Raw genomic sequence first — 10,511 nt, forward strand, 5'->3', positions numbered from 1 at the left:
ACCCCCCCCCCCCCCCCCCCCCCCCCCCCCCCCCCCACCCCCATCTGTTGTCAGATTCGTTTGCACGACTCCTGGCGCAGGATCTGTGCCACGTCGGCTTCCCAAAGCCGTTCGCTATAAGAGATGGAATTTTTTATTTTAAGAGATGACATTCTTTAGTATTTAAGAGATGTCATCTTTTATTAAGAGATGGTAGTTTTATTATTAAGAGATGACATTTTGTTTACTAGATGGCATTTTTTTCTTTACTGATAGAGTGATAGATGTCACTTTACGAGTGGCATTTTAACAAATGGCAGTTTTATTTGTCTATGGAAAAAAATGTTCTCTAATTTTGCAGCATGACAATTTTCATTTTTTTCAAATCGTTTTTTTGCATGTGTTTTTTGTGTACAGAAGGAGGAATCTAAAGTGGCTGCTGGTTCGCTCGATCGCGAGCTCCCCGCGAACGAAAACGTTTCCAACGAACGAATCAGTCGTTGGAGCCTCCCAGATCGCCTGATATTGGCGCCCTTGTATCAGTGCTCAAAAGGCATGTATATAAAGAGTTACACCAGCCTAGATTTACCCTTCTAGGAGTAGATCATATTCACATTTAAAAGGAAGGGATAGACTAGGTGGCTTAGAGCATCTCCAGCCGTTGCCCCCCCCCCCCCCCCCCCCCCAGGAGGCATAAATTTTTTGTACATATTTTTTAAAAAATACACCCGTTTAACATTTTCAAAATACATGTCTATCTTTTTTTGCATAATCATGTTTTAAATGTTTTTTAAAATACATGTTAAGAATTTTTATTTCAAAATACATGTTTAAAAAAATTAAAATGATAAAAACATTTTTTTTGAACAACAGACACATTTTTGTTTTTCTTGAAAATGTTACGAACAAGTTTTCGAAACTTGTGAAGACTTTTTATTAAATGTAACGGACATCTTTTTAATATATTAAAAGTTTTTATTGAATTGCATGTATATTTATTTTACATTGTATAAACATTTTTTACAATGTCATGTACATTTCTTTTGAAATGTGTGATAGTTTATAGTTGTCACAAACATTTTGCATATACATGATTAACTATTTTACTTTTTACATGTACATCTATACCAGAGTTTCATATGATCCACGGGGACAGGCGAGAGAAATCAGTAGGTGGAAAAATAAATGTTTTCCTGGTGCAAAAAGAAAAGAAAAGAGCCTAGCAAAGCCGAAGCTAGGTCACTCAGTGTTCGGCTTATCGCTGTTTTGCAGTGAAGCGTCTGCCCTCAGCGTTCTCTTTGATGGGATTTGTGAAACCAAGGAGGAGCTTGAGAGTATGCAGGCTTATCTTAAAGGGGCAGAGCGGTTCAAGGACAACGATGAGACAACTGGCCTCTTTGTTAAAGGGGCATTCTCTGTAGAGCACACACGTCGCATATCAATCAAGATGCGACATGTCCGTGCAATCCATGTTTTTTAACAGGTATCTCAATATTGATTTACTGAGGCCTGTCCTAGTATCTTCAAAACTTCTGTCAACATTGGATCTGCAAGGTACTTGTATCAAGATTCTGCCAACTGAGGTATTCAACTTGTTCAATCTGCGGTATTTGGGCCTTAGAGATACTGATATTCGAAGTCTACCTGAAGAAATAGGAAGGTTGCAAATCTTAGAAGTCTTGGATGCTTGCAATGGTCCACTGTCGTTTCAACCAAACAACATTGTAAAACTTGAGAGGTTGAGATCCCTGTTTGCATGTTGTGTTGCCAAAGAAAATGAATTTAATCCTTTTACTGGTGTAAAGGTGCCTACTGGTATAAGGTATTTAACTTCACTGCATGCTCTGCAATGTGTGGAAGCAAGCTCAGAAGTTCTGCAGGGTGCAGCAGCTTTAACAAAGCTAAGAATATTTGCTGTCTGCAATATGGAAACTAGACACTCTGCTGACTTGAGAAATTCTATCAAAAAAATGAGACATCTTCTGCATCTAGATATCACAGCTATGGGTGAGAAGGAGGTGTTGCAGCTGAAGGGATTTGTTTAATTACCTCCAACGGTTCATAAAGTTGGTTTAGAAGGGCAGCTCGAAAAGACATGGATACCTCCAATTATCTCATCTTGGTCCCGCATTAATAATCTGGCATTCTCCAGAATTGATGAGGAATCATTTTCCAGTCTCTTGATGCTACGTGGTTTATTACACCTTTCGCTTGTCAAGGCTTTTGAAGGGACGAAGCTGCACTTCACTGCAGGGTCTTTTCCAAAACTTTGGTTTCTATCTATATGGGATGCACCGCACCTCAACCAGGTTGAAATAGTAGAGGGTGCAATGGGAAGCCTTGACGAACTCTGCTTGCAACTCTGTTAGAAGGGAGAGAGGGATTTGGTGAAATTGTTTGAGCCTCGTGGGCTTATATATAGGAGTACATGATTTACTTGGAGTACATGACAAACCCGAATACGTCCTAGTTTATTCTATATTTCCTAATACAATCACGTTACTCAACATCCCCCGCAGTCACAACGGTAGCGACGCAGACGGTGAGACTGGAGAAGAATCCGAAGGTAAGCCGACGGACACCCCCCCCCACCCCCACAGTCGTAACGGTCGACGCATCGCGGAAGTCGTGGCTGGAGTAGAAACCGACGAGGTTGCTCAAGCAGGCGGTAGCCCTTTGTGCCGTTTGTCGTGGTAGACGAGAGTATAGGTGGTGTAGCCGTTGTTGAGGTAGCCGTGCGAGGGACGCCGTGGTCGATGTCGAGTCAGGGTGGCCGGTGTCGACGTAGTCGCTGTGGACCGGGAAGAAGAGCGGCGGCGGCGGCCTGAGGAGGAGGCGGCGGTGGCTACATCAGAAGCGTGGCGACGGTGCTCGAAGTAGACAAGGAAGAACCCGACAGCGTGACGAGGACCGGCGCGGACGGTGGCATTCCCGCGCCTAGGGAGGCGGCACGACGCATACCACGTAGAAGTCGACGCGCGGGGACAGCGGAGTGAACCGCACGGCGCGACGCTATGGGCCGAAGGGCGACGCAGCGGCAGCGCGCAGGTCGGGGCGACGACAGGGAAGACCTCATGGCGACAGCAGGGACCACGTGCCGCGGCGCTACAACCCGAGGGGGCGACGCAACAGCGGCGCGGATCGGTGCAGTCACGGACAAAACCACAGGGCGGCGGCGCTGCGGCCCGACGGGGCACGCAGCGGCAGCCCGTTACTCGATCGGAGAAGCACGTTGTACTCGAAGACGATGTTCATGGATCCAGCCACATGTATCACGCAGCGGTAAATGGTAGTAGGCGGGCTGGGTGAAGAGGAGGTAGGTGTAGGACTACCGGCCGGATGAAGCAGCTACGACCATCGCGTGGCCGAACAGAAACACACTTATGCATGGACGCGTACTGGCTAAAACACACCTGCACGAGATGCAATACGTGCATGCAGCCATCACATGTACGGGGCGCACGAGTCATCAGCGGAACGTGACGTGCGAGCAGCACAGCCACAAGGCGCACAGGACGGTCCGAGCGGCCGCCGCAGCCGATGCGATGGAGAACAACGTTGGACACCGTGATGCAGCTGATCTGTGAGGATGATGGGCGCCTGAGCAGTAACCACGTTCGCGCGTGGTGCGTAATTGGCCGCGGCCGAGCGAGTCCAACCGTCCGACCGATCGCCATATCAGCGCGCTCGCAAGACATGCGTGCACCCAGGGGCACTTTTCATCCGGAGACAATGAAGATATTGACGAAGTAGACGCGTGTTGTGGTTGACAGACGGCGGCGGGCGACGCAAAACCCATCTATAGATCGGAAAACCAAAAAAAAACACTGATCAAACGACCGGCAAGAGAGAAAAACACGGATCAATTGATCAGGAAAAAGACTCTTTAGGGCAGCCGATCAACGCGATCGGTGGATAAACCCTAGGTACGGGCGGCGTGGCCCCGGTGGCGATCATGGAGATTGACCGTCCCGGGGGCGGCGCGATGCGGAAGCGGTGGCGATGGCTAGGGTTTTGGATCGGTTAGGCTGATACTATGTTAGAAGGGAGAGAGGGATTTGATGAAATTGTTTGATGTATTGCTTGAGCCTCGTGGGCTTATATATAGAAGTACATGATCTACTTGAAATACAAGACAAGCCAGAATACTTCCTAGTTTATCCTATGTTTCCTAATACAATCACGTTACTCAGCATAAGCACACCAACAACGTTGCACTTGCACAATGCCGTGTCAACTTGGAAGTTTATCAATATCCTATGGTCTGTAGTATAGTTGAATGGTGGAACAAATACTGAATCCGATAAGTTGCCATGGTTACTAAAATCATGCGAGAATGATGAAGAGTCGTTTAATTTACTGGATTGTTATAATGTGAACCGAAGGACCAGAATGTATTTGTTTCCTATGGGGTCTGTAATATTGTTTGAATTATGGACACGCTTTGGTGGGGGAAAAAAATACTACAATTAATCTAAATACTGAGTAAGCCAGATTGTGGGCCGTCGGATCGAGAGCTAGCAATAAGCTTGCATCCTGGCCCTTACTCTGCTTTGCTCTGTTCTCAACATTCTGAATTTTTAACACTTGCAGATAGCTTCTCAACTGAACTTTGAACACTTGCATGTAGCTTCTGGTTTCTGCCACCACCTCAGTCAGTATCCCTCTCTCTTGCCTTCTGGCTTTTCTCGCAATGAACCATCCATTTTGAAGTCACCCGCTTGGTCATCGTCGCCAGCTCCGCCCCCTCCCACCTACAAACTCGCAGATCTGTGCCTGAATGAAAAATCGCCGCCACCACAGGCCACAAGTAATATCCATGCCACTGCCGCCGCCTCGAATGCACCGATACTTCAGGCAACTAGCGAATCGGTATCAGATACCGTATCCGATACCGATACTCTTCCGATACGCCCCCGATACGTATCCAAGGAGTATCCGTGAATAAACGATTTAAAACAATTCCGATACTTGAAGGATACTTTTTCAGTTCGTTTTGGATACGGCCCAGCCCATCTAAGAGACCACTCAGCCCAGTTAAGAGGCAGACAGCAACCCTAGTACCCCAATGCCCCCTTCCTTTCCCTCCTAGTTTTCTTTCCTCCCTCCCGAGCTCACACCAGGCGGCGGCTGGTGGCTGCATACCTAGCAGCTACTCGCCCAGGGCCGGCGGCAGCGGCGGCTAGCCGGCGACGAGCTGCTACTCCTCACCAACTGCTCCTGTCACGCAGCAAGCAGGTATTCTCTTCTCCTTTTCTCCTGCCCAGCCAAGCTCATCCCCTCTTCTTTCTCCTCTGATTTGTGAAGATCTCATTTTTCTCATCTCCTCCAAATGGCTCCTCCTGCTAAACCTCCTATTGTACCTACAAATCTACGGGCAACATTGTGGAGCCATGTTCAAATCATAGAGAAATCACCTGGAGGGGGCAACACTAAATGGAAATGCGACTATTGTGGTCATGAATCATTGAGTAGTCACTCTAGAGTTTCTGCTCATTTGCTAAAGAAGACAGGGAACCATGGAATCCATGCATGTAAAAAGGTCACGGTTGACATTCTGAATCCCTTTTTTTGAAAAATAAATAAATAGTAAAACGTATCCGTATTGGCACTTTTTCAAAATGACGATTTTACGCATCCGTATTGGCCCGATACTGATACCCGTATCCGTATCGGTGCATTCGAGGCCGCCGCGGACAAGGAGATGAGAGAGATTTTACCATAGAATCCAACCTCACTTTCCTTGATCTATTTCAGCAATCTTTCATTGCTTCAGGAATCCACAGTGCGTCGTCAGAGTACTTCAGTACATGGGGATGTTTGGGTCGTGAAAGCTAGGCAGATGCACGGGTCGCTCTTATTTTTGCATCTCCATATATCCCTCATGTTTGTGGACAATGAACTCACTTTCTTTATTGACGTGTAGCCTTTCCTCAAAACAAAAACAAAAACATGATGTCAAGTTATTTCTTTACGGACAGCTAAAAGACCATAGACCAGGCATAGCACGATTGTGTAATATGTATGCCATATAACAGACCAGAAAATAGAATTTGATAACCACGTTCCTTAAAAATCCCTCCTCCGTTTTCCTCCCGGCGTACCAATCTGACCGACCTGCAATCCATGGAGCAAACTGCTGTTGTGGTCGCCGGGGAAGCTCCAGCTCCAGCGTCAAGCACGGACTGCGACTGGAGCGAGCTTCCTGCGGACCTGCTTGTTCGTATCTTCCGCACCCTGCAGATCCCGGATCTCTTCAGCTCCGGCGGCGTCTGCTGTTCATGGCGCCGCAGCCACCTGGAAGCCCGCCGGTTCCGTCTGTGCTCGCCTCACCAGAGCCCTTGCCTGCTCTACTCCGCGGCGGACCGCGACGACGCCACGGCCACACTGCACCACCTGTGCACCAACAAGCTCTGCCACGTCACCATCCCGGGCCCTGCCTTTCGCTCCCGCTACGTCATGGGCTCCTCCCATGGCTGGCTCATCACTGCGGACGACCGGTCCCATCTCATCCTCGTCAACCCCATAACCGGTGCTCAGGTCGCCATGCCGCCACCGGAAACCATGCCCAACGTTGAGCTCCGTTATGACTATGACGAGGATGACCACAAATTGGATGGCTACGATCTTATTTATGTGGACACTGTGCCGCATGAATTCCACCGGAAAATAAAGCCATACGGACTTTCACTCGAACAAGGTCGCTTTTGCTTCTACATGATTGTAGCCATGTCGTGCAACCCGTCTAGTAAAGATTGCATCGTGCTACGTGTACACGAGCCTAATAACCTGCTCTCCTATGCTAGGGTTGGGGACACCAAGTGGGCTTGGGTTGATACGCACGAAGAGTGCAAGAGCTACGTTGATGTTTGTCACAATAACGGCGATGGTTTGTTCTATGCTCTTCGAGGTGGTGGTGATGTACATACCATTGATCTCCATGGACCATCTCCACTGGTGAATATTGTCTACAAGCACAAGGCGGATTACCATACCGACAGTAAGTATATTGTACAAGCACCATGGGGCGAATTTTTCCAGATATGGAGGTGGGATCGATATCTTGAGGATGACGAGGAGGTGGTGGACCACGACGACGATAATGATGCCGATGATGGTGCGGAAGAGTTAGAGATGATGGGGGCAGAGATAGAGATGGAGGAGGACGAGGAGGAAATAGAATTGGACGTGGAGGAGCATGAAAAGGTAGAAGTGGTGGGCGAAGATTTGAAGACGGAGACTGAAACAGAAGAGGAAGAGGAAGAAATAGAATCAAAAGTGGAGGAGCATGAAGAGGTAGAAGTGGTGAGCGAGGATTTGGAGACAGAGAATGAAACAAAGGAGGACCAGGAGGCAGCAGATAATGCAGATGTGTCATTGGAAGGGGACGAGGATGAGGATGAGGAGGAGGTGGTGGCAGAGAATGCAGACATGTTTCTGGAGGAGAAGGCGCACAATGCAGATGTGGCGATGGAAGAGAAGGTCGATGAGGAGTGGGTCATGGAGGAGGACAAAGAGAAAGAGCGCGTGACATCCCGATTTGTTGTCTACAAAATTGATTTTGTCAAACAAAAGCTCACCAAAGTACACCACCTCAAAGATCACACGCTGTTCACGGGTTTCAACACTTCATTTTTAGTTTCGGCGAAGGACTTCCCCACATTAATACCAAATAGCATCTACCATGCGGATGACTTGAACCATAATACTTACTCCAAGAGATTTTCAGATGGACGGTCTTTGATTGACGAGGGCCTTCGGCAGGTTTTTATCTTCAATATGGAAGATAGTAGTTTCACCAATATACTGGTTCCTAATTCTTCAAGATTGAATTGGCCCCCACCGGTTTGGATCCAGCCATAACTTTCTTAAGCATAGATAAATTTATGTACCTACGACAAGAAAGTTGTAAAGTTTGGTGTTTCATCATTTAGGAATATTTTAAAGTTATTCAATCAGACCTTGTTGAAATGAAGATTTCCCCTATCTGTTCCTACATACCTGTAGTTTCATCTCATAGTTAATACAACTTAATATTGTGCAGTATGGTTATAGGTTATTTATATTATCTCTATTTATGAATAATATTTGTGATATATATGCATTGAAGGTGGTTGTGTAATTGCTTGTTTTTTATGCAAAAGGTAGGAATATGTACTGACTTATGGTTCCAAAGTTTCAGATTGAACAAATATTATTCAGTTGCTTGATAGCTATCATTAACCGCATCTCGGCAAAACACTACGCATAAAGTACCTTTGTTAGGTCGTCCAAATGTTGAACAAAGATCGTCTTTAATTGAATCTTGGCAAAACAAAAAACCAAATCAAGGGCAGCATCTCGTGGGACTTCAGAGAACCGCCTAATAATTACACTGGCACCTCTAGTAATCTTTTATATTTGCATTGGTGTTGATGACAAAACAGTCCAGTTTTTTATCTAAGCAGTCAACTCTTAATCAGGATGTAACTTCTGCCAAGGGTTGACTTGCTGCTGGACTGCTTACATGAGAATCTTGTCTAAAACTCTAAATAGTACTTTGTTCCAAAATATAGTGCGTCCTCGGTTTCCGCGCTTCAACTTTGACCATAAATTTAACCAACGAGACCTGCAGTCGGTCTCATTGGTTAAATTTATGGTCAAAGTTGAACCTCAAAAAGCATGGGTGCACTATATTTTGGAACGGAGGGAGTAATGGATCTGTGAGTGCTATTTTCCATACTTTTGTTACGACTATGAGTGGAGCAAATTCCAGTAACGGTTGATTCATACTGGTGGGTGCAGTTACCCCGCAAAAAAAAAAGGACTGGTGGTTCCTGAGCTGCATGGTGCTCACTCGCGAGCACTACGCTTGGTGCTTAACGTCTCTTAGAATCTCCTGAGTTTGTGATATTATCCTTAATGAACTGTTGACCATTCTATCCATTTTTTGCTGCAGCGAGTGAAACCCATGTTGGTCTTAGACCAGTTACTCACCAATCGGCTTGTGATGGCCCCATTGCCAACACAAGAAGAAACGTCGGTGGCTGTTGGGACGTGGGTATACTAAGAAAAGGGTCCGAATGAGCAGGAAAGGCAAACAAGAAGCCTGATGGTGGCTGAATGCAGAGGGAGGCGGCAACCTGTGAAATACAATTATCTCGCCTTGTTGTTTGTTGTGGGTCTCTTTGGCAGCACATGAAGCTGGTGGCGAAGGGGTTGGCGTCTGAATTCTTTAGAACGATGAAAAGTCCTTTATTGAAAAAAATCAGGAACTAGCTCGTATTGCAGTTTGGCATGTGTTTCGAAGAGGGTAAACAAACAAACAAACAAACTGCAAGGGAGTCTGCATTGCTCTGTGACTCTGTCCTCTGTTTCTCCCAAAGCAGAGGAAGGGGTAAATGGGTCTGATCTGTTAGTATTAGCTTGCCACTGGTCAATAGAGGAAGGAATAGAGATTCTATTGAAAAACATGGAACCAGATAGGGATTCCTTCCTATTCCTTGATGAACGATGCATGTTTGGCCCCATCTGTTGACGGAAGAATTTTCTCCTGACATACCTATGAATGACTTCCGAACTAGCTGATGCAGTTTTCCTAAATTCATGAATACCAGAGAAGTTATTATTTGTTCCACACAAACATGCATCTGTTTAACGTGGATATAAATGCGCTGAGTTGCTTGGATTACAACATACATATTCTGTGGTTCATTCACCTATTTGTATTCTACAGGCGTGTATCATCTATCTCCACTTACACCTGAAACTGCAGACTGCTAACACTAAGTTGTAACCATGAGTAGTACTACTTAACTGAAAAAAAACAGCAGTTGTTTCTAATAAAATTGTTCACTACATACCCAGATTGAACATGACTACTATTGGAGTAAGTGATAGGAGGAAGGGTACCTGCAGCCGAGAGAAAGATTCGCCATGGAGGAGATCCCAGCGGTGGCGACTACCATGTACAGATCCATCACTAGTTAGACAAGATTCCTGTTCCTAACGATTATACAAGCTTATTCGCATGATTAAACATACATATCATATCACTTGCACTTTCGAATAATTCTAAATCCTACAACCACTAAGAGAACAAACATTTGAATACCCTGTAGTACCAGAACTGAGATGTCGTGTATTGTTCTACTAGTATGGAGTCTCCGCAGGGTGCTTGAGACTAATCTCCCTTCCCCTCTCGGTCACTAAGCATCCTATGCAGCAAAATCATTAAAAGAGAAACAGATTCAGATCTCGTGCTGGTGGCTGGCTGGTGACGCCAGTCTCAAGGCGGATGCATTACAGACAACGCTAAAGCATCCACCAGCATGTTGCTGGGTGAACAAAACAAAGCTTCAGATTTTGCACCTTGCGCTGATTTCATGCTGTGCGAATGAACTTTTAATAAGCACTACCGGCGGCAAAGAAATCAGAAGGACACATAGAGTTCTAAATCTCCCATGGCTGCTTACTTTACTGTTCTGCATCTCTTTTCTCGTGGTTGGTTGGTGTAGGCAGAAATAACTGTGTCCAGGGGAAGAAAAAAATGG

At 46.0% G+C, this 10,511-nt stretch overlaps 1 long non-coding RNA gene across 1 annotated transcript; it reads left to right on the plus strand.

The window, feature by feature from the left end:
- The first annotated feature begins 4,842 nt into the window (after window positions 1-4,842).
- LOC125522771 lies at window positions 4,843-9,457 on the plus strand. Its single transcript, XR_007289966.1, has 2 exons — window positions 4,843-5,217; window positions 8,918-9,457. It is a non-coding gene; the product is annotated as an uncharacterized LOC125522771 (long non-coding RNA).
- Window positions 9,458-10,511: the final 1,054 nt, after the last annotated feature.

The sequence above is a fragment of the Triticum urartu genome, chromosome 7 (assembly GCF_003073215.2).
Source record: "Triticum urartu cultivar G1812 chromosome 7, Tu2.1, whole genome shotgun sequence".
NCBI classification, from domain to species: Eukaryota; Viridiplantae; Streptophyta; class Magnoliopsida; order Poales; family Poaceae; genus Triticum; species Triticum urartu.